This window comes from Anser brachyrhynchus (genome assembly GCF_964034855.1).
Source record: "Anser brachyrhynchus genome assembly, chromosome: 11".
Lineage (NCBI taxonomy): Eukaryota > Metazoa > Chordata > Aves > Anseriformes > Anatidae > Anser > Anser brachyrhynchus.
The window spans coordinates 416,145-441,483 of NC_137706.1; the positions used below are offsets into that span (position 1 = coordinate 416,145).

The 25,339-nt window shown below is 36.3% G+C and overlaps 1 protein-coding gene across 1 annotated transcript in view; it reads left to right on the plus strand.

Moving 5' to 3' along the window:
• Positions 1-25,339, plus strand: part of FAM227B (family with sequence similarity 227 member B) — a 233,305-nt gene that overhangs the window by 9,384 nt on the left and 198,582 nt on the right. The window lies entirely within an intron of this gene.

A 25,339-nucleotide genomic window follows, 5' to 3' on the forward strand; every position in this document is an offset into this window, starting at 1 on the left:
GTTTGACTGAAAAATATACCTCTGCCAAATAAAAATACACATTTCAGAGTAATTTAGACACTTTTGCCTCTTTTTACTCTGTTACATTATCTGAGACTAATTAAAAGCATGTCTTTACTAGTGTAATCTTTAAAAATGAACTTACTTACATAAGAAGGCGGTATTGAAAAATGCCAACTATAGTTTTGGAAGTAAATGTTTCCTCAATGGGACTGTTCTGTTTCGAAATCACATTACACTTCACCCATATTGTGTCTCTCTTCAGCTATTTAGATAAAATGTTCTTCCATCAGATCATTTCTCTTCGTCCTTGTAAGGAAACCTTTCTTCTGTCATATGCTTTCTCCAGACTTTTCTTGTTGGGCCAGTGCCTATGCACCTTTGGTCAAAATGTTTGTACACCTCTGTTTTCTTTTAGCTTTAATGGTCAACTGGAATAATGTTGCAGATTAGTCATTTATATTTCCAGTAAATATTAATAATATACATGGATGATGTTTAGCAATAGACTATGTGCAGACCTTTCATGTTATTAAAGCATGCTTTGATCTGCATTGGTTGTGTAATAACGTCCACTAGGGAGCTTGAGAGGGTTCTGCTGAAAAGCATATAGCAATAGGGACAGGCATGGTGAAAGTGATCATTGTCACTATCTCCTGCTGCACTGGAGAAAATGCCGGAGGGATGATGTTTTTTTGGGAACTCCCATTGCTTCTCTTGCCAGCTGGCCCCAGGGGAGACTTCTTTGTGTCTCCCCCGCCTCTGCCCCCCTCTGATGCGTGGCATCAGTTTAGGGACTGAAAATAAAACCTTATGCATGTAAACCCATCACAACATCCTTTGTGCAGCAGACATGGAATAGAAAAATGTTTTAAGGCCTAAGGAGTTTTACAAAGGAAAGTCATCCATGAGAAAATATTTGACAAAGAATATCATAATGATTTATCAGCTCAGATCCAGACACATTGTTCAAGCCTTTTGAACCAAGAATACATAGGGTCCAGAGTGTTACCCTTGGGGGCGCATGTGAGTGCCTCACCAGGAGAGCTTAACGATTTGTCGAGAGCTTCTGTGTCTCATTTCCTTTTCATAGCAATAGTTTGGCTGATGTTTTTGTGCATTATAACAGGCATGTTTTTGCAAGAATTGGAAAAGAACAAATCTGAGATTAACTTTGTTGTTATTTTTTCTAATGTGCACTGTGAAAGGATTTGTGAATAACTTTTTTTTTGTTTTATGGCTTTGTTAAAGATTTGAAAAGACAATTTACTGGAAAAAAATAAAATTACAGTAGTGAGGATAATGTGTAGTAGAATAATAAGATAATGAAATGTACATTCTATAAGGAAATAGAAAAGTTTCATTTACAGGTCTCTTTTTCTTTTTTCCAAATTAGAACTTACAGCTTTTGTAGTAGTTAAGCTAAAATTATCTTGTGTTGCATTGTCCTATCAGTTAGAAAATTATAGTGAGTTTAAATGTTCCAGAAAGTGCTTTTGTTGTATATGCAAGTGAACCTGTTTGGTTCGTTGCTGCACTTTGCAATCATTTCAACGTGTCTTTTCTCTGCACCTGCCTTGCAGTGACATCTGCTGGGAAAAGCAGGAACCCTTTATTGTAATTGTAGCAGTGTAGAATGAAAGTTAACCTCAAATATAGCGTGCAACTATTCTTTTTCCAAACGTGTATATTGCTCTATGCTCAAATCTAGTGCTACCAATAAGATGTAGGTAATATAGGATTCAATTTTTCATTTTTTTTTACTATTAAAAAAAATAGAATTATAATTGCTACTTTCTTAGCTACAGCGGTATATATTGTTAATGTATTAAGGAATAATTACAAAATACTCATAATACCAAATTTGTAACATAAATATCTGAAGTATTATACTGATGTATATTCGAAATAAATACCTATTTTTTTCTTCTATGTGATATGTAAATCCAGTTCCTGGTACATGGTGGTACTTTTACTGTGTAAACACTGAAAAGACTTGAGAAATAGGGAAAATGTAGAGGAGAAACCACATGTTCTTTCAGAATTTCAGAGGTGGTAGAAAGAGTCTGGTGGTTAGATGAGAAACCTCAAAGTCCCTGCCTAGCTCCTTTAATATATTAACATTGGTTGAAAAACTGAACAAATCATGATGATCTGAGACACACCTAGAATAGATAGTGATATTTAAAAATCACGATATCATAAAGCAGTTCACTGCTAGATCCTTTCTAAAATATAGTTTGTTCTGAAATTTTGATTTTTTGCATTTTTGTTTATGCATGATTATCAGTTATTTTCTCACTTCTTTGTTTTGTGTTTCTTGTGTTGCATTTAATTCTAGCTCGCTTACATGGGTCTTTACTTGCTACTGTTTTTTATGCTCTATATTTCTCTAAGTTTTTTTATTTTGTTTCCTTTTGCCTTGATTTCTATTTTTCTGCCTTACCATATCAGTATTTCGTACTTAGAAATGAGTATTTTTTCTGCACTGAGGAAAACTCTTAAAATACTAAGAAAACTTGATTCCAGTTCTGCAGTTTCTCTTCTGTTTCCCCCTTGATTTGGAGTTCATTTTTCTTCATTTGCTTATCTTTGTGGGTGTTTTTAGTTTTCCTCTTTTAGTCTCTTATTTGGAGCTCATAGAAAGCAGAAAAGTAGATGACAGTTTCTCAATCGTCTGTTTTTTTATCATTATATGCATATTGTATATGAAAATGTCATGAAATTTCATGGCGATGTGCTGATTTTATATAATGGAACTTTATAATGCATTTTAAAATTGGAATCATGCTTTTTTTATGGTTGATTCCAGAAATATCCTCATTATCTTGCTTCACTACTTCTATGTGTTTAGCCCTAGTATTAGTGATTATTGTCGCAGTCAAAGATGCCACAGATGTCTCAGTACTTTTAATAATGCAGTTTTAGAAAGCTTTTGGTCATCTGAATGTGTATTACCGGAGGTGTTTCCAACTTACTGGTAAAACTTCCAACTTTGTGCTATGCTTTTAGCATCTCTCTACAATTACAGTAGCTTGATAGTGTGTGTGTATATATATATATATATATTTAAATACTGCTTTCGTTTATCTAGTCAGCAAAGACTTTTCCTGCTGAGTCTTCTAACATAAGTCAAATTAAGAAAAGAGATGATATCCTAATTTTGCAGTCTAATACGTGGACATAAATACTGTATATCCAGTACAGTGTAGAGTATTCAGTACCGTATCCAACAGTTTTTTTTTTTTTTTAAGTATTCCATAAACAGTTCTCACATTGGAGTAGCAACACATTTATCACTAAAGAAGTTAAAACACAGATTTTAATACCAAAACTTGTGTATGCTACATTAAACAAAGTATTAAGTCTTTTGTAAACTTGTCTCTTCTTCATAGGCCTTCAGTCTGCTAATTGAAGCTATCGTGCTTCAATCTTTTATGCTTCATTAGTGACTTTTAACCTATATAAAACACTTTTGTCATTTAAAATATAACAAAATACCAAAAGAACACAAAACCCCAAACACAGAAAAAACAGGAGGAAATTGTATGTGCATATGATGGGAGAGGGAAATAGGATTTTTTGCACAGACTTCTCACTTGAACATTAGGAAACTTGTGTAAAACCAGCATATAAATATGTATGTCCATTAAACTCAGTACCAAGGTTCTTCGGATCCTTAAAAGTACTCTGTAATGTTGTATACTCTTTTATTTTTATACTGGTGAATTACACACAAGTATTGCTGAAATATTTACCAACACAATTACATAAAGTTGGGAGTTATACCTTGCTTCCAATATTAGCCTAATTAATTTCACAGATTATTCTTGAATGGAAATCGAAATCATCTCTGGATCATTTTAATAGCTAATGTTTCAGAGTGGACTAGCAACTAGCACAGTGTTCTTAAATAAGGTATAGCTGTTTCTGACAGCCCAGCTGCTGAGTGACTGAGTTAAATAGTTAAAAATAGTTACCAATGATTAATTTTAAATATACTAGAGTATGATATGGATATAGTTAAGAATTGTGGTATTCCAATAAATAGATACGGACTGTTTTTTCCATGATTATAGTAACTAAAATATGAAATTAAGCTCTAGATTAGACGTCTTTAAAGGTTATGAAATTGATGGCAGGGAAATTAAAAGGTGGAGAAAGAAGAGAGAAGGCACTTTACTGGGAGGAATTAGACATCAGCTGCTTAGTTTTGGTTAAAAATAATAATAATAAAAAAAGTCAGCATGATCATCACCTCATAGATTCATGAGGTATGGTGTCAGGAAGAAGTATAAGAATATAAAGGTTTGGGTTTAAATCCTCAACAAATCCTTAAAGTACACAAGAAATTATTTGAACAACAATGAAAATAAGCATTTGGAACAGTAAACTATTCAGTGAAAGAAATGCCCTGTTTGGTAGTGAGGCATTGTGCAGAGATGGAGACAGGACAAGCTGAGTGGTCCCTGTCCTCAAGTAACCCGATGAAATAAAAGTGGTGCTGCAAATATTTAAAAAGAGGAAGTTTTGCAAAAGAGAATGAAGCAAATGTTTTCAATAGTGTTAAGAAGTAACATTGTGAAAATGCTTTGAACTTGACTATACAGAAGCTTGGGTTCTTAAATCTTTTTCCTTCTTTAGAGATAGAAAAATACATCTATCAGCTGATGAGAGAGGTGGATTTTATTGAATATAAACCAAGAGACAGAACTGTATGTCTGTATTACTCAGTGGCTAAGGGCAGCTGTGTGCTAGTGAGATGACTTAGCCCCATTATCAGAGCTTCACTTGAACTATTTGAAAGTTGCACATGGCTCAGAACCACAGATTGGCCGTGCCTGGGTTGTGTGATCATAACAGAGCTTTATAGGCTTTATATAAACAGGTAGCTCTCTTTGTTTCAATTTTTCAGTGTTTGAGATATTTTTATAAGTTGAGATTTCTTCTCCATTGTTTCCTCTTGAGCTCCTCTAAAAGGTGTAACAATGTGTAGCAAAACACAGCAAGACTTAAGAAAGTTGAGCACATGACGTGTGTCATAAACTAAAGCTAGTTTTAATCTTAAAATACGTAGAAGTAGTTGGTTTGCTGTGGCAGCATAGAACTCAGTAGAGCACACAAAATTGAAACCAGCAGCAGTTCTCAGTTCTCCTCACATACAGTGTAGATGCTCACAAACTCCATAAGCAACAAAATCTTGTTGTCTAACTTGCAACTTAGTTAGGAAGTTGTATTGTTCACTACAGGTATTCAACTACCCTAGCTGCCTGAACAGAGCTCCACTCTACCAGATTGCGTTGGCTCAGAGAACACGCAGATGCAACTTGGCATGAAACTAACTTAAGCTCCCACTCTTACAACTGCAATGGCTGTGGTATCAGAGTACTCTATAGTCATTAATATATTTATCTCACATTTCATAGCTCAGAGCTTAATGTGTCTAAGATGGTTATTTTAGTGCAAAATTAAATAATAAAGTACATTTATAATGCAGGCTTCCCTTAAGACCTTTTAATGTATATGATGGGGAGCCATGAGTAAGTACAAGTAACAGCATTATTTTTCATGTAGGAGTCATGAAAAATCTTTAGCATTCACGGGGGTGCTGTTAAAGTGTTGCTGAACAACTACAAGTGACAAAAGTCACAGAGAGTGTTCTTAGAAGCTTGCAGCTGTGGTGCTAGATTCTGAAAGCAATAGTGAGTAGTCTTGGTGATCTCCTGACTGCTACTGTCAAGTTTCTGGTTCAAGGCTTTGCTTAAAGTCATCTAGTAAAATGTTATTCTAATAACTGAACAAATACTACTTCCAGAATTACGTAGAATACAAGTTATTTGAGACAATATATAAAATCTTTGGGGAGCTTGAACCATTGGCATTCAAGGGAAACATTTAAATGAGAAAACAATAAATTAGAGGAAATCATGTTCTTTGTACTATTTACCTAAAGTAAGACATCTGATTTGAAAAGCTAGGTTGCTTTGCATTTCTTTAATGTGAAACAGTAATGTAAAAACATTGGCAGTAATAGATCACTTTGGGGGTAAAAACTTGTTTTAGCAAGTGGTTTCTCAAAAATAACTTTATTTTACATGTCCCAGCTTCAAAGAAAGTAATAAAGAATGTAATGGTTCTTGAATGTTGGGCTGAGAATGGTATTTTTTTAACATAAGTATTGGCCATATGTGTTTCAGAAATGGAAAGAACTTAATCTAGCCAAAGAGTTCAAAACCAAGAATGCTGGGCAAGGTTCTTCAAACTTAGATGGAGCAGTTCAGGAAAATAAGCTTATAGCTTGAATGGTACAGAATTTAGCCCTTTAATATGTAACTGGGCTGCTCGATCAACGGAAAACAATTTGTGAGAAATGTCTAGATGCTTTCTAAGTGGTAGCTGTAAACTGTAGTTCAGAAAATACTTAAAATAGGTGTATCCTTCATAGGATTTGTGCAAGGTGTGTTCCAAATATTTGGTAAATTGGGATCTTGAGTCACAGAATTATGAATGCTGAAGAAAGTATAGACAATTCATTTACAGAGGTAATTTAACATTTTTTGAGTTGGCAATTAAATGAAGGACTGCAAACAATTTATTAATCCTAACTGGAAGTACATTGAATTGGTGGAAGCTGCAGCAGGAGGAATTTTGAGGCTCATGGCAGACTTGCATACTTTAAACAATAGCTTGGAGTTGTTTGCATGTTAATTGAAATCAGATATGCTTTTTAATGAACTGAAAAATGCTAAATAATTTCATAGAATACTTCTTGATGTCTAGGGTTACATTCCGATTGAATTCCTTTTACCTCAAAGACCAGGGCTTTGTAGCATGTCAATTTCTTTAGCAAAGATGGTATATCCTCCTTAAATCTTTTGCTGGCACACACATTACCTTTGTTTGATGTTTTGGTTTTGCCATAAAATTAATAACTGGGTGAATAACAGAAAATCTGAAGAATTAATTGGTGACAAGTAAGAATACAATATTACAGTTGATCACTGCAGTTTTAACTACAAAATTATTTTACTGAAATCTAATGACACTACTGTGTTTTCATAATGTTGAGTTATGAATTTGAAACACTGACTGGTATTTCCTGTTTTACTTTTTTTAAAAAAGTTCAGAAAAAAAAATGTGCTGAGAACTACCTCTATATGAATAGATTTCAAGATATTTTAGTTTAACTGTTAGTTCTTCCCACATGACACAGTAGTACTGTGTCATTGAACAATCTTCTAACTTAATTTGGGTAAGCGAAATCATTTTCAGCATTTCTCCCTGACTCATTAAATATCTTATTAGATTTTCATATCTTTGTGTTTACATTTTAATTTACTCTATTGGCTAAAAAAGAGCTCTGGAAATTATTTGTTTTTAATACATGTTCATTCAGAGGGCTGTGCGTAAGAAAGATAGTTAAGTTCTAAGAAGCAGTAAATCTGTCTGGTACTGCTAATGTGGCCTGACTCTCAGCAGCAGTCTGGTCTGTTGTGGGAAACCTTACTTCATTTTAAGGTTTAGCCTGTTGCTGCTCACTTTCTACTCATCTTTGTGCCACACTCCGGTAATTTCTTCAGATAAGTAGGTCTGAAGTAGAAGAAATCAGCTAGAACCAGTCTCACACCTTGTTTCTGGTTTCTAAGAACCAAAAGCGGTTGTTAGTGGTTAATAGTGGATATTGACTGATAGTATATCAAAGTAAGTTATGATTCTTCTGAATTAAAACTGCATGGAGTTTTACACAGATAACTGGAATTGTCTATTGCAGCTAATTCATTTACTTCATTTTTAAATACTACTTTGAAAATCCTTGCACTAAATCTAAGCTATAAGTGTGAAATCCATACAGAACACATTTTTTGATTTAAAAAAAAATCAATCATCTAGTTAACTTCCTTTTTTTTTTTTTTTTTTTTTTTTTTTTACCCCAAGGTAGGTAGAAATGCAAGGAAGTTTTTCTAGAAAAGTAACTTTTGCAGGATAAAACTGTGTTCCACTTGCAAACAAGAGATTTGCTCCTAACCTGGCAATGAGAGGCTATCTCCTCAGAAGTAATACTATGTAGAGCAAAGAAGCTATTATCCCAAGTTATTTGTAGCTTTTTATTTATGGACCAATCCTAATCTTCATTATGGCATTTCATAACTAGAAAACCATGCAGTATAGGTACTTAACTGAGGTACTTTAGTGTGGTCTAAAGAGGGAACTTCAGAAGTTGCTCAGCAAGCCTGTTGAACTAGGTGATACCATCATTCCTTCATCAGCTGTCCTTCATTCTTAGTGATTTGTGTGTGTGTAATAATGAATGCTAGTGCTCACGTGAAGAGGTCTAGTAAATAACCAATATGACAATTAACATCAGTGTGTTTATAAATACATTTTAAATCAAGGAGATGAAAACTAGGAGGATGAGGGGCTGAAGTATGTAGTGTGAGATTCATAGTCAGAAAAGTAATTCAGATAATTTTACAAGTATAAAAATAAAACACATCCCATCTTAAAGTGGTATTTAAACCTGTGCTTAAAAATAAACTCCTACTTTTGTCTTGCTGTGTTTTAAGTGAAACAATGTACCTGAAGAGAATTCACAGAAGTCTCAAAAGTGCATTAGTGAGTAGAATTTGAAAGTGCTTTTTAGATCACCCAACTGCTGAAGCAGACTAAAATTTGGCCACTCAGTTACTTGATAGTATCTGTTGTATGGCCAAAGCAGATGGACTGCATGATGTTCTGTAAGTTTTTTTTTCTGTCCTCTCTGATGTCTTGCCCTTAATCTTGCTCCACTTGTCCACCAAATGGACCAAAGCATCAATCGGTGCAGTTAGTCATAACTAGGTGAGATAAAAATTCCTCATTTTATCTTCAGCATTTCTCTCAAGTGATTTTTTGAAAATAAACAGATAACAACAGTTCTTATTCAAATCTCTTAAAATGTCTTTGCATAGCACACAATATTAAAATCATGCTGCTATTAGTGGCACATGTAAGTCGCACACAGAGCAGTAATGAAAAGCAGTCCAGTCACTTCTGAATTTTGTATGCTGTCATAATTACAATTATATACTTTGCATTATACAAGTGAAATTTGAATAAATAGGATCCTTACTGGTAAGGATATTATAGACAGCCTGCATTAATGTACTTTTCTTTCTTTCCCTATGTTCCTACAACATCTCTCCTAATAGATTTGACAAAACTGGCAACATTTTTGTTTTTTCATTAATAAAAGTTTCTGTTATTAAAAAGTTTGAAAATTGAATAATACAGAGCTTAGGTCTGCTGTCCTTATATAGTAAATGATGTGGCTAATCCTCAGTCTTCAAAGCAGTTCTATGTTTGAATATCCGTCGATATGCATATGTGCTTTAGATGCATTTGCCCAGGCATTCAAGACAGAAAGATTTGTCCTTTGTAACTACATTCCTTCTCTTTCAAAGCACGGATGTTACTACCATTTTATTTCTGCTGTCCAGTACAGACAGATTATTCCATTGTTCCAGTTTGAAAAAAGAAAAAAAATTTGCTTTTCCTTTTATATTTTAGATGTGCAAATTTGGTAATACTATATATGTCTGAGTGGCGTCATGCAGATGGGTTCTCATTTCCTCTCCTTGTTATGACTGAGAATGTCTGAAGCCGGTGATTCTCCTTGGCTGGGGTTTTTCCGGTAGTTTCTTTTTTTCCAAACACAGGAGTATGGTGTTAAGGTGCTGGTGGGTCTCCAATCAGTCTGTACTTTGTAAGATAATCCTTTGATCCCTGGAATAAGGTACCTGTCCCATTGTGAAGACAGTTATAATGTTGTATTTCTCAGCTTCTGTCTTAATTCTAATATTTGGCACAGTTACTATGTAAACGAGACTAGAACTTCGTAATTTCATTTTTTCAAGTCTTGTAAAAAGTAATGTCACTTCTGTTATTGTTCTAAAAACTTAAACTGTTGGCAAACTGCAGGAGAGTTGTTTTATAATGGAAGATGTTGTTTATAATGGACCACATAACAGAGGGATGCTACTAGTGGGCTTAATACACAGCAAAGGTGGTATAATGTAGGGATCTGAAGCTTTTTGGAATTAAGTGACAGAGATGCTGCACAGACCAACTAGCTGTTACCATGGAGAAGGGAGGACCCTCACTTCTTCTCTTACCATAGTGATCTGTGGTAGTTCACTTCAGCAGTTGAAAAGATTATGTTGTATTTTCTGAAAAATGGTTCAATTTACGTTTGATCCCAACTCTATTATTTTACCCCTCAGGACACAAAACACCCTTTAATAGCTTGCATAATGGATTTCATGCTCAGTAGTTTTTGAGATGACTCTGTGGTCATTCATTTGAGGGACTTCCTCTCCGGTAAGGATGTGTTCTCAGTGAGATGCACACCATCAGTTTCTTTGGATTTCTCCTTCTGAACTACACCCTGTCACTGTTGATGGGAAGGTGTTAAATAGCAGTGTCCATCTCATCCATTTTAAGTGTGAGCAAGTTTTATTCTATCCATATACAATGATATTGGCAACAGGTATCTGTTGGATACGACTATAAGTTTATAATCACACACAGGTTAATTTGTTTCTCTTCATCGTAATCTATCCTAGGACTTTTCTATAACATGATGTTCTGAGATTGGGGCTCCCTTTCTGGTCTTTCTTTCTCCTCCTGTGAGGAATGAGATGGATTACCAGATCTATACCTGTGGAAGCTGAACTGATGTTTGGCTGTTAAGATGACCAGAGATTCTTGCTGGAGCTCTTTTTTGTATCGTCCCCTCCCTCTGTACACTTGCAACGGGCTTGAACCTGTTTATGCTTGGCAGGGTATTCTTGGTGCCTTCTTGTAAAGGTGTCTGTCTTTGATACAGTGAAGCAGAACAAGAGCAGAATAACTGATATCTTACCTTCCTGGTTCTCCAGTCTCTCAACAGGCATTTTATGTAATGCCAAGAAGATAGCAATGATGAGCTTATCAAAACTATTTTCAATTTGCACAAAGTTCAAAATGATGATCTTTGGCTTCACAAAAAGGGAATGGATTTATACTTCCTGACTTTCAGGATTCCTGTTTCTAGGTCTTACTGCTTTTAGATCGGATACCTTAAATTTTAAATTTGCAGTGGCACAGAAACATTTCCAGAGCTAAGTACTTTTCCTGGAGAACCAAGACACCTCATGAGGTCTGTGAGTTGTAGCAGCAGTTCATTTGGCGTTAGACTTCCCAGTAAACATGCTGGAATCAATCTGAGATGGTCTTTCTGCTGCAGGACTGTGTTTAGACAATCAGGCTCCCTAAATACCCTAGATGAATACCCTAGATAATGGTCTCATTCTGTTTCACTGAATAATTATTGGATCAAAATCTATCATAAGACGATGAGAGTCTGAGTGTAGCCTACTGGAGCTCCATGCGATTTTTTGTAGGGTATGATCATTACAGAGATCCACACAAATGGTTTTACATTTGGAAAAGTGGCTCAGCAGTTTCTGTTCACATGGGGGACTTCCATGCTACTTCAGATTTTGACTGTGTGTGTGGGGAGGTGTTATTTCTTGCATGGCCATCACAGGCTTACAACCACTTAAGACAGGAATGGAAGTTACTAGTTGCAGGAATCCTTCAAGATGTTGTACACATGTATGTTCCATTTTGTCCTTCAGAGTCTTTCTGAATCTTTCTTGGATCTTTGTTTCCAAATGTTTCTTTGGAGAGAGGCCTGAGGTAGTGCCTGGTTCACTTCACCCTGATGTGCTCAACATGGGCAAAGAATTCACCTAAGTGACTGGGCACAGCACATCTCTGAGAACCCCTGCCTGGGGTAAGCAGTTCTCTTTTAATGGCTGGAGTCTTTCTGTTGATACAATAAGTAAGTTTTGTATTCTTAGTTTGTGCTTTGTTTCTCTTTAATTTGCTTGTAAAACCTCTGGGAAATAGCTGCAAATACATAGTTCGGTGTGAAAGTCATGTTTGTGTTTTTTTGGTGGACTTCATAACAGGCTAAAGAATTAAGTGAGAAATGTATTAACATGTTTGTTAGAACAATAGCATTTTTTGCACAATTTGTCGCAATAAATACTGTATACAATATAAGAATAGAGCCAGATCCTACAAAAAAAGTATATCATGCCGAAAGAATAGCTAGGAGAGATAGCAGAAGGACTCACTACCAATTTTGCGTTCAAAATTTTGTACTGTAGCCTACCTGTGGAAGGCTAATATGGTTCAGGTATGCATGTGTAGTTACCAGATGCTTATTTGGACTGAGCAGTTCTGCAATATTAGACATCACGTGGTGATGCAGGTTGACCATGTCTGGCATAGCGCAGGGCTAAGAGGATGATCTCTGAATTGCACAGCTAACTTCCTGATGATTTCTTTTCCTTAGTATTCCTCTCAGTGGACTATACAGTAATGTAGTAATACCTGAGTCCTTTTCCTTACAAACATCTTTCCCCATCCTCACAACAGCCACCATAAACAAACTAATTCTGCAGATTATGGATTCCTTGAGTTCTTTTTGGTGTTCACAGTAGCTTCCTTTGGGTTTGCCTAAAAGTATTCATAGTGAGTTTATATGGAGAATGAACACTTATTCATATTGGTTCCCCTGAATGTTTCAGGTGTTTAAGAAGCTTTGAATTAAACTACAAGCATTCTTAAAAAAAAAAAATCATTTAAATCCCTTTATTTTTTTTCTTGGCTTTCTCTGTTTAAGAACTCTGAAGTATAAAAAGGGTGATCACTACAATTTACAATTTGTGAATACAAATATTTAAACTTGTATTTTTTTATTCTTGTTAAAATTAGATTATTTTATTCTTTACAACTCCAGCCTAACTGAAAGTTTTTGCTGTTCATCACATTATGTTTGGATCTGAAAGCTTTTCTCTAAAAGATAAGTAGTACTGGCAGCTTTGAAAACATTTTTGTAATCATCTGTCATAGCTCTTCTGACATGCTATTTTAGGGTTATTATGTCTTAAAACAAATGTTCAAAATATGTAGCTAGAATTTTTGACTATGAAAGTATGCCCAAAAAAGGAAAACTAAAGTAATGTCCTTTTGCTGATCTTTCCCCAAAACCTTGTAAAATGCATATTAGAGAAATGAGGAAAGGTGAGAGGATTCAGTCTGGAATTGATTACTGAACTGGCAAAAACTGAATTGGGCTTTGAAATTTTATTCCACTGCTATTTTGTAATTCTCTTAGCTTTTTTTTTTTTTTTTAATGACTCAAATGACCATTTGCAGACCTCTTAAGTGTTGCACTCTTTGGCACTTAGAATGAACGGGAGAGGTTTTCTTCTACTAATAACAGATGCCAATATTTTCCTGATTTGTCCAGCTTCAAACTAAAAGATCCTATTTTTTTCAGCCTTTTTGGCCTTTTCTATTTTTAAAAATATTTATGTTCAGCAAAACACTAAATTATTGCTTTTGTTTTACGAGGTCCTGAGTGTCTGGAAACACTAGTCCTGCTTTGATTGTGGTTTATATAGTAAGGAGTTTGATTTGACAAAAGCTTTTTGCATAGATTAAGAGTTTATTGCTTTATTTTTTTCTCTATGACTATAGAGAAGATGGTGTTTTGAGGAAAGACAGAATTATTGTGGGTATTTGCTTGAAACACAGAGTGAAATGTAGGGGGCAGATACGTCCACGGAAGTCTTGATGATAGATAGACAGCTTTGTTGATACTTTTGGGTTTTCTTTGATCCAAATTCTTAGCTTATGAGACAACAACATTTATTTTTCAGTTTCACATTAACTGTTATGTTTTCACTCATGGATTCCAACTCCCCAACAGCTTTAGACTGCCTGGTCGTGCTATAAGAGAAATGAAAAGAATAACTTTATCACGGTCAGAGTATCACTAGTACTCTCCTAATGCTTTTCCCGTTTCTTTTGGAATAGAGGACCTACTTCAATGGTTTGTAGGAGGCTGATGGGCCTCAGATATCTTTGGGGAATTAATAATAAACCACAGAAAATATAGCCTGTTTTGGAAACTTAGGAGAAGACTGTTTTGTCTTATGGAACTGATGCTTTCTCCTGTAAATTTGGATCCTGTTCTCTTGATGTATTAGAGTAGGTTTGTTCAAAGTAATAGGAGGAACTATATACATAATATAAATGAAAACATACCCAAATAAATAAAATGCACGGAGCTTTTTTATTTCCTCACCAGAAAAGGAATAAAAAGCCATTCTACATAATTTTCTGACTGTTTAAGTACTGCAACACTATCATTTTGTAAGAGCTCATGAAATTGTGTTTTGCTTATTGCTACTTTATAATAGAATCTCAGTTGTAACAGATAGTAGTGGCACTTGTGCAGAAAGATCACTGCTATAAACAGATAAGAGATTTCAGAATTGATCTGCATGTATTTAACATGAAGCTAGTTAAAAGCTATAAAACAATTGGAACTCATCAGGTGTTTCTTACAGAACTCAAGTTTAATTTTTGAGTATATCCTCCAAGTACTGTAGACAGGGGAAATGCTAGTCAGTTGGGAACTTGATTTAAAAGAACGCTTACTTTTCAGTAAGCAAAGAATTTTTACAGCCAGGAGGAGCAAAGAAGCTTTGAAAAAGTCATGCCAAACAGAAAAGAACAACTGTAGAGGCTGCAGGGAGGGGTATGGGTACACAGCACAATGCTGGGGATCGGCTGACTGGCCTGTGCAGATCATTCTAACTTGTACTGCTTGTAAATATGGGTCAGCACATTAGCAGCTAATTAGGGTACCTCTACTTGGCACTGTATTGTGTTGTCCCTTACAAAAAGTAATGGATGGTTTATGTTGAGCTATGAATGTCTTATTCAAGAGCCCATTAATTTCCTCTGTGGAAATACTTAAAGTATTTGGTATTTCACATGTATAAATACTCGTTTTCTGTTTACTTCAGCTGCTGTGTCCAACTCTGTGTCTATTCTAAGTAAATGTGAATGCTTTGGTGATGCTTGCTTTCCAGGCAGACTGTTCTGTGGAATTTTACATTATAAAGGGAGAAGATGTTATGAAATGGGTTTCATAAGAACTTCAGACATTGACTTTTATTTGTGTTGAAGCCACATGTTTACAAAGAGTTTCCTTGGTAACATAATTTTAATGTATGAATACCTGCTTAGGGCTTACCTTGAAATTCTATCCCCACCCATGACAGACTTGGGGAAGATATTAGGTGACTTGTGGCAAAAGTGCATGTAGATAGGAAGGAGCAAAAAAAAAATAGTGTTTCAGGCACCTGTTTCTACTGAATGTACTGAAGTCCGGGCTTGCTCATCTCCCATAAGACTTCTAGCAATGCAACTTATCTTTGTCAGCTGGAGAAAACCATAGAGAAACAGTGCTCTGTTTTTTCTGTGTCACACATGGCGTTATGTTCCATGAAAAAGATCGCTGCTTTTTCTTATTCAACAAGTATTGTGTGGTCTCTTGACCTTGTCAGATATAGATGGAACTCTACTAGAAGCAAGTGAATGGCTCTTTTAATGGTGACTTGCTGAGATGTGTAACTGTTGATCTCTATTCTCTTCTATATAAAGAAAGGTTTACTTTAGAGTTTGTAAATGGAAAAAAAAAACCACACACAAAAAAGTTATAAAACAAATACAATGTTTTTAAGGAGTTCTGCTTCATGAGTATTTTCTGAGGCTCTGACAGTATGGCTTAACACTCAGTGCATAAAGAATTACTTGTAACCTTTGTAATCTAAGCTACTTTAAAATAGATAAGCCCCAAGCAATTTCTCTGATGGAGATAAAATAAGATTTGCAATGAAAAGGACAATATTATGCTGTCATCAAGAGCGTAGTACATGAATGTGATTCTGTTCATCAAGATTCTGTCACCATGATCTCTTACAGATGAATTTAAAGTTTATTTTTTATCAGCTCTCCATATAAACAATGATCAGTGCTTTTAATACCATTAGACCATGCAGACTGACTCTAGGACTTTTTGGAAATATATTACAATGCCTTCTGCATCAACTAGTGGAGAAGATGGGAAAAGTTCTGCTACACTGTTCACTTACAATCATATTGTAGTACTTAACCTGCTTCTTAGGTGGCTCATTTAGTTTTACACTTTCTGATTTAGGTTTATATTGCTGTCTGTAAGTTGTCTGTGGCACAAACTGCTGATGTTCCTATTCCTGTGAAAGAAGCATCAGGTTCCTTTCCATGGTAATCCTCATAATTTTAGGGAATAATATTAGGGGCTTTCTAGGAAAGAAGCAGGAACATGTTACTTGGAACAGTGACTTGGACTGCCTGGAGTTCAGCTGCTTCTGTGGAAACTGGTTGAGATCTTATTCATTGCTGTTTGATCAGGGAGATAGATAACGTTGTTAAGCTCTAAAATAATCCTTCCCTTCTCCCTCTTCATCCCCACTATCGTCCTCCCCAGTGTGGTTTTTTTTTTTAATTGCTGCACAAATTAAGTGAATGTTTCCTGTGTAAAGCCACTGTAGTTAGTGATTTGTAATTTTATGACTTAGATGCATCTATATGAGCAACCAAATGCATGTACATGAACACATTTTTACATGAACTTAAGATATGTGGAATTGCCATGCAAAATACTTGCCTATATAGAAAACATATTTGTTTTAAGGAAGTGATCTTTAGGATTTGTGGCTTCAGTGGGCAGCATTTCCATATCCTGAGAAGAGTTTACTTGCTTGAGTGACCATAATTGTTATCGCAGGTTTAATTCTTAGAGTTGTAGCACCAAACTTGTGCATGTAAAAGTCTTACGTTGATTCTTTTTGCTGTTAACTCAAAAGGCCTTGAAAGAGAAAGCTTTTTCATAGACGTAAAGTAAAAGGTTTTAGGATTGTTTTTCTTTATGGAAAGATCAGGCTACTTTAGTGGTCCTTTAAAAGCCTTGTTTGAAACGTTTCTCAAGCTGGAGTCTTTAGAAATAATAAAAAAAAAAAAACAGGGCTTTATAAATCACAGAGATATATTACTGTTTGCAAATCATATTCATACAAAGCCAGATGAATTTTCTTTGCTTAAGAGTTCTCTCCTTTTTTCTACCCATAAGAAAATAATTTCAGTACCAAGTATGGAACCACAACTTCAAATTACCTGAATCTGTCATGGAAGCACGTTGCTAGCAAGTAGTTGGAATTTTTAATGCTGCTTGTTTTTTTCCTTTTGAGTGTTGTCTATTACATATCATGGTGACTTTCCTTCTAAGGACGTCTTCATACTGATTAACTGGAACACCTGAATTTGTTTTGAGCACAACTTGGTAGCCAAGCTCTTCTTGGGATTAATACTCTTTAATCATTGATTTCATACTTAGTAGATAAACAGTAGATTGTCTAGGCAGTGTCATTTATATATGAGAGTCAATTATGATATATAGTGTTCGTTTGGAGTATAAAACTCTGAAGACCGTGGATCTAAGATTCCATTTAGATTGCTAGTAAAGATTAAAACTTCCATCTTGATCAACTTGTATCTTGACCTAAGCTTTGTTCTACAAATTAGCTGGAGAAATAATACTGCAGATAATTACATTTCCTACAACTGTTTTCTTTAAAGATTATCCAAATGCATTAGCGCACCTGTAAGACTAAATAAAATTAAGTAAAATATGCTGCAACTAATATACATTTCCCCACTTAAGATAAAGTACAGAAGACAATAGAAATGGAAAACGAGTGCATTCTGGCTCTAGATGAAAATGCTGCTGTTGAACTCTTTCCAGAACAACATGTACTTGGATCAGTATTAAAGAGAAGTATTGTGAATGTCTAGGCCAAATGACCTAGCACATTGATAGTGTAGGGCATATTTTGCAGTTACACAAATACCTAAATTGTGTTTCAGTCCATAAAACGAGTACATCAAAATCTAAGCTAAAAGCAAACAAACCTGCCTCTCCTAAGTATTTTTGTTCTTAGATTGACTCCAATAGCTCAGTACTGCTATATCACTGTTGCAGAGAAACACTCTAACTCTTAATGACTTTAGGAAACTAGATATGTGAAATGCTCCTCTATTTAATGTCAAAGAACCCCTCCAAGCCGCATTTTTACCCAATGTGCCTTTAGGTAAAAATATAAATGGGCTTCCACTTTATTTCAGTCCTTCAAGTTAAAGTAATATTTACTGATGAACAGGGCTTTTCCCTCCATTACAACAAATGCTGTATAGATTGTTGCAAGCTCTGGACAGGAAATATTGTTCAAGGAAGTGGAAGAAAAAAGCCTATTGTCTCAATACACTTTTGTCTCACTTTTAATTTATCACCATCTTTCACGCTGCTTTATTGCATCTATTTTCCCACTACCTGATTGTTTTGTGCTTAGTTCACAAATTTATGTCAGGCTCTGCGTGAAACTGTTGAACTAAATGGGTAAGACTTAATTTGGTAAGAAATTTGATTAGTGTAGTGTGCCTGAGTCTATTGTACTTAGATTGAGTAGACGTATACTTATTCTTTCCATCGTGACCTTTGTGGTTTGCAACTTTTAGATGAGGATTTGCATCAGTGGAATGAAAAGGAATTTAATTCAGGAATCTGACTTTGAAAATCCCTTTTTTAGCTGCTAACAGACCTTCATCTCCTAAATTAGTTATTAACCTGTTTGTGAAAGATATACTTAAAAAAATAGTTACATAATTCCATCTGTTGTACAAAATAAGGCATGTCAGGGATGAGAATAAAGTAAAATTAGTGTGTCAAAGGGAACATTTTCATGTTAATTTACAGTGAGACTAACTTGTAAGTCCATCAGGTTTCACCTGTTACTTCTGAACTTGGAGTCAATCTTAGCAGACTTACAGGATTTGATGATAAGTAATGATAAAGTTCATTCAGGAAGACTAAAAGAGTTTTAGCTTTATTTCTCTTTCCTTTCCTTTTGTTTTCCTCCTTTTACATTAGTTTGGAGAGAAGGGATGAATGATTCTAAATATTAAAAGCTGTGTTACTTGTGAAGTTTAAGAATGACTGCTTAAGAACTAAAAATACTCTAACATCCTAGGTTATCATCATATTTGTTTATATTATTTTGTACTAGTCTGATATCATACCCAACTAATGACTTAAATATTTTAAAAAGCTAGCAACTTTTGGAAGTGACGAGGTATCCTACAGGCCGGTTAGGTCAACTAGGCTAACCTGATGAATGAAAAAGAAGCCTTTATTCCGCATCAGCAGTGGAGGAGAATAAAACTGTGGAATTTTCACACATGCTATTCCTACCCATTGTCTTCAGCGTTAATCCCCGTTTTCGTTTTCCATTAATAATCTGAAGCAACCTTCCCTTCACTCAAGTGCAGCTTCTTAAAACACTCTGAGCTGTAGCCATGTGACCCTGAGAAATAGGAAACAAACCCTTCAGCCTTCACTGTTCTGAAGAGTCCCCTACCATTATGTGTGCATTTTGAAATATGACCTACTAATCGCTCTGTCAACAAACAGGATTTTGTTATTCTTTAATTTCAAGCACTTAAGCAATATTTTTGTTTTTCTTTATCCTGTTCCCTCAGTTATTCTCCTCAATTATTTTGTAGAGAAACAGTAAAAACAAGAAATCTTTATTTCTATTTAAGTTCAGTCTTAATGTTTTGTCATGTCTCAAAAGTCCAGATTATAGTCTTATATTTGTTATGTGCTTCTCTTAATGAAACTGCTTTCTGGAAAGTTTGGTGACCTTTCACTGTAACAATATTAACACAAGCAATATTACTCAAACTTTGAGTGCTTCTAACTCAAAAGAGAAAAAGTTGCTTAGGTCAGAGTAGTAGCCATCTGTTTTAGGGTTGCAACTGATAAATCGTCATTTTTCCATAGGTGATGTGACACTTCTAGTATTTTCCAGGCAATGCAATACTGATTTCTAATTAAAATCATCTTTATATCCATGAATTGCAGTACTGTAGCCCTCTATTAAATCTGCAAGATTATTTCTTCCACAATAAATATTATATGTATCTTTGTGAAAGAGAAAAAAAATTCAGGTAGAATCAAAATTCTTGCTTGAGCAGTTAAATATGATTGTAAGAACTGCTGCTCTGGTTATATCCTGAACACAATAAACAGCTTCTAAAAATATCCCCTTTCTGAAGTGACTTTTGACTGTTTCTGGCTGGGGGTAAATTACAACAGTTTATTATAAGATTGACTCACAAATTTCTTGTTTAAGGTCTGACGCTTGTATATACTGCTACTTATTAGCTGCTAGCAAATGACCAGTGTTATTCTGCAGGCTGCCAAGAAAAAGGACAAGAAATTGCAAGTGTGTGTTTCGCTGGGTAGATATGGATGGTAGCGGAATGAGAGTTTGACTTTTGTATTGACAATAAGTGATCCCACTTATTGTATGGAGGTCATTATGAGCATATATTCTGGATTAGCAGATTAAGGGAATTCATATGTAGGGGCGTGAGAGTACTAGAAACTTATCTCCTGACATGGAGGTCCCCATTAGAGAACACAAGTAAGGGTTGATTACCCTGTTGGCACTTTCCACTGAGTGATTCGCAATAGGAGCTTGTTAGCATCTTGTTATTTTTCCTTATTGTAAAGTCCTACCCAATTCTTTAGGAGTCTTATCTTTTTTAAAAACCATCTCCCCCCTCCTTATTTCTTATAGAGTACAGATTTTGTTCAAGACACTGACTAATCATCTGTTGTCAGAGGGAGACTCAGGAAATTTTCCTGCAAAGACTAAACTGGGATTTGCATTTTGTTTTTGTCTTTCCCATTCATGTGAATGGAAGGGTTTTGCCCAATGTAAAGAGGGTATGTGATATTTCTAGAACTGAAGGTGACTTTAACAGTTCTGGTACCAATGGGAGAAGATACTGAAAGTTTTCACAGGTATGTTTGATATCCTTCTTTCTCCTCCTCCGGAGGATTTCTATTCAGTCTATTCAAGTGAATGAACAGAAACCTGTGTTTAGACTTAAAACAGTCCATTTGGAGTCATGGCATATATTCTAGAAGCTAGTTACATTTAAATTAATGTGTAGCATTCCATTTAATCTGCATTTATTTCATTCACTTATGTATTTTGATAAACAGAGGGAGATTGTTAGTTATTTAGTAAGCAATTAAGGATGTAGCAGCAGAACAATGGCATAGGTGAGATTTTAACCTTCATTTGGAGGGTTACAATAATCCATTTCATATTTGGGGTATCATTTATTATAAATGTAAAAGCTTATTTTGACTCATCTGTATGTTGAATTTAGAAAGATTTTTTTAACATCATGAATACATGGTAGCATATCCATGCTTTATAATTGCTTTTATATTTGTGTTGGGGATGCTTGTAGCTTGAATGAAACATTTGTATTTTTGTCAAAGTTGTTTGATGTAAAGGGGATGAATTTTAGGGAATATTATACCCTTTCTTGCTATGTGGGTATGTTTCCTAAAGCTCTGTTTAGACATTACATGGTATTTATTTCTAAACTCATGCATGACTTCACAAACAAATGTTTTGTGGGAAGAATATTAAGTTTAGGTCCTTGGACTTACTAAGCACAGAGGTTATGCCGGACATTACAGAGGCTCTTTTTGTAATAGTGTATTTAAAAGCTTATAAAACAGTGAAAATATTAGCTTGCTACCTTGAATAAAACTCATTCTTTTGTCTACAAGACAAAAAGGGTAATTTGCCTAACTTTATACAGTTATTAAATTAATGCAAATACTTCTAACAGTGGGACAAATATTTATACTAAACCAGCATTCATTTCTTTAGTGTCTTACTAGAATTTTATAGGCATTACAATTTTTCCAGGTAAGGGTAGTCTAAAAATATCAGAATCTGCATATATTTCAGTCTTTTTTTGTGAATGAAAGTACCATATAGGCCATTTTGCGTTTAATAGTTTTGCCTAGCAGTCTGATTTTTGACTGCTGTTGTGATCTGTTTTATGTAACTTATGGCAAGTTTACATATTTTTCATGACTGTTAATATTAATTCTATACTAGGAAAAGGTTTAAGAGTCCTTTGCAAGGAAACATCCAGTACTATGTGGTCATCGTGACAGCTTATCAGGAAATGGAAAAGGAGAAAAATAAAATCTGTTTAGCAAAATATCTACCCATGTTTTAGTACTTAATTCTCCTGATAGTGTGAATGGCTGGAAATGTATTCATGTTTAGTTTAATTTAAAAGAGTTCATGAAATGAGGAGCTGAAATCAAAGACTTCAAACACTAATCTTTATTTAAAAAAATGAAACCATAGAGTAGCCAAACTCGTGTATTTAGCAAGAGGTTAGATGCAAATCCACTACCCTATTACCTGCAATCACCATGGTGCTTTGTGTTAAGTGACATATGAAATGCTACTTTATGTTGATGTTGCATTCCCTAACCTGCAAGAATTCATTGTTGATTCTTTGCTTTTCCATGGTAAAAGACTTAGCTTCCCATGTTCAATGTCTTTTGGGCTATAAATTAGTAAAACCATTTTACAAATGAATAGTCTAAAGAAAAAATAGGTTAGTCATATAAAAGAAATGGAGATAAAATATAGGAATTCTAGCTTGTAGTCAGCATGAGGTAGCTGTGAACAGACCCCATTACATGTACTATAATCCTACAGAGTCCTTAAGTGTTGACGGTTTAAAAAATTGTTTTCATAGTTCACATTTGTTTTAAGCTGGTGTTAAAACAAGCCACTAATTAACTGAGGCTTATTTCTTTATGTTGACCAAATGACAGTTTCTTACACTTATATTCTTTTATACTATGACAAAAGAGACAACCAAAAGGGGTGTCACTGAGGAGTGATCCACTCATCTCTTTTGAACAACAACTCTCTGAAATCTTAGACTTATGGTTTTCTTTTACTGTAATTATTCAGTGCAAATTGTAATATTTGAGGGAAATGTTGTGATATGTTAACAGGTTGGCCATCACAGGCAAGTAGATAAATGATCATAGAATCATAGAATATCCCGACTTGGAAGGGACCCATAAGGATCATCAAGTCCAACTCCTGGCACCACGCAGGTCTACCCAAAAGTTTAGACCATGTGACTAAGTGCACAGTCCAATCGCTTCTTAAATTCAGACAGGCTTGGTGCAGTGACTGCTTCACTGGGGAGCCTGTTCCAGTGTGCAACCACCCTCTCAGTGAAGAACCTCTTCCTGATGTCCAGCCTAAACTTCCCCTGCCTCAGCTTAACACCGTTCCTGCAGGTCCTATCACTGGTGTTTACAGAGAATAGGTCCCCTGCTCCTCCAATCCCCCTCGTGATGAAGTTGTAGACTGTGATGAGGTCTCCCCTCAGCCTCCTCTTCTCCAGGCTGAACAGGCCCAGTGACCTCAGCCGCTCCTCATATGTCTTCCCCTCTAGGCCCTTCCTTTTCCATCTTCGTAGTCCTCCTCTGGACACTCTCCAACAGTTTAATGTCCTTTTTGTACTGTGGTGCCCAGAACTGCACACAGTACTCGAGGTAAGGCTGCACCAGCGCAGAGTAGAGTGGGACAATCACTTCCCTAGACCGACTAGCAATGCTGTGCTTGATGCATCCCAGGATACGGTTGGCCCTCCTGGCTGCCAGGGCACACTGCTGGCTCATATTCAAGTTGCTGTCAACCACAACCACCAGATCCTTCTCTGCGGGGCTGCTCTCCAGCATCTCGTCGCCCAGTCTGTACATATAGCCAGGGTTGTCCTGTCCCAGGTGCAGGACCCGGCACTTGCTTTTGTTAAACTTCATGTGGTTGGTGATTGCTCAGCTCTCCAATCTGTCCAGATCTCTCTGCAAGGCCCTTCCACACTCATCCGAGTCCACAACTCCTCCAATTTTGGTGTTGTCAGCAAATCTGCTCAGAACACCTTCTAGTCCTACATCCAAATCATTTATAAAAACACTGAAGAGGACTGGCCCTAAAATGGAGCCTTGAGGGACCCCACTAGTGACCATCCGCCAGCCAGATGTGGTCCCATTTACCACAACCCTTTGAGCCCTGCCCGTCAGCCAATTGCTCACCCATAGTATGATGGTTTTGTTAAGTTGTATGCTGGACATTTTGTCCAGTAGGATCCTATGGGAAACCATGTCAAAAGCTTTGCTGAAGTCCAAAAAGATCACATCAGCTGGTTTACCTTGATCGACTAGATGGGTGATCTTATAAAAGGAAATCAAATTTGTTAGGCAGGACCTACCCCTCATGAAACCATGTTGGCTGGGACCAATGACTGCATTTTCCCCCAGGTGCGCTTCAATAACTTCAAGGATCATCCTCTCCATAATTTTACCAGGCACTGACGTGAGACTGACAGGCCTGTAATTGCTAGTGTCTTCTTTCTTGTCTTTCTTGAAAATTGGCACAACATTTGCCAGCTTCCAGTCCACTGGGACCTCTCCAGATTCCCAAGATCGTTGAAAAATAATTGAGAGAGGTCCCGCGATGATGTCAGCCAGCTCTTTAAGCACCCTGGGATGAATCCCATCCAGACCCATGGACTTGTATGGATCCAGGTGGAGCAGCAAATCCCGCACACGTTCAGGGTCAGTTGGGAGTTTGTCATTCCCACCGTCATGGTCCTCCAGCTCAGGGTACCCTGGGTCCCGAAGCCCATCATCAGTGTTGAAGACAGAAGCGAAGAAGGCATTAAACATCTCTGCTTTGCCTATGTCATTGTCTGTGAGGAGACCTTCCCCATCAAGTAGCGGACCTATGTTTTCTTTGGTTCTCCTTTTTCTGTTCATATATGTAAAAAACCCTTTTTTATTGTCTCCCACAGACATGGCCAGCTTCAACTCTAGTTGGGCTTTGGCCACACAAATTTTCTCCCTACAAACATGAACAGCATCCCTGTATTCCTTCCTCGTTGCCTAACCCTACTTCCGGCAGCCGTACACTTTCTTTTTCTGCCTAAGCTCCAGTAGAAGATCTCTGGTCAGCCACGCCAGCCTTCTGCCCCGCCTGCCTGCCTTCCGATATTTTGGAATTGCCTGATCTTGTGCTTTTAGGAGGCAGTGCTTAAAGATTGACCAGCACTGATGGACGCCTATGCCTTCAAAAGCAGCTTCCCAGGGGACCTTGCTGACTAGTTCCCTGAGCAGCCTGAAGTCTGCTTTCCCCATATCCAGGGCTGAAGTTTTGGTGGCAGTTTTCCTTCTGTCACCATAAATTCTAAACTCAACCACTTCATGGTCACTATGACTGAGACGGCCGCCAATTGCCATGTCTCCCACAAGACCCTCTCTGTTCTCCAGCAACAGATCAAGGAGGGCACCTTTCCTAGTTGGCTCCCTTAGCACCTGCACCAAGAAGTTATCATCTAGGTGCTTTATGAACCTCCTGGACTTGCTCATGTCAGCCGTGTGGTGATC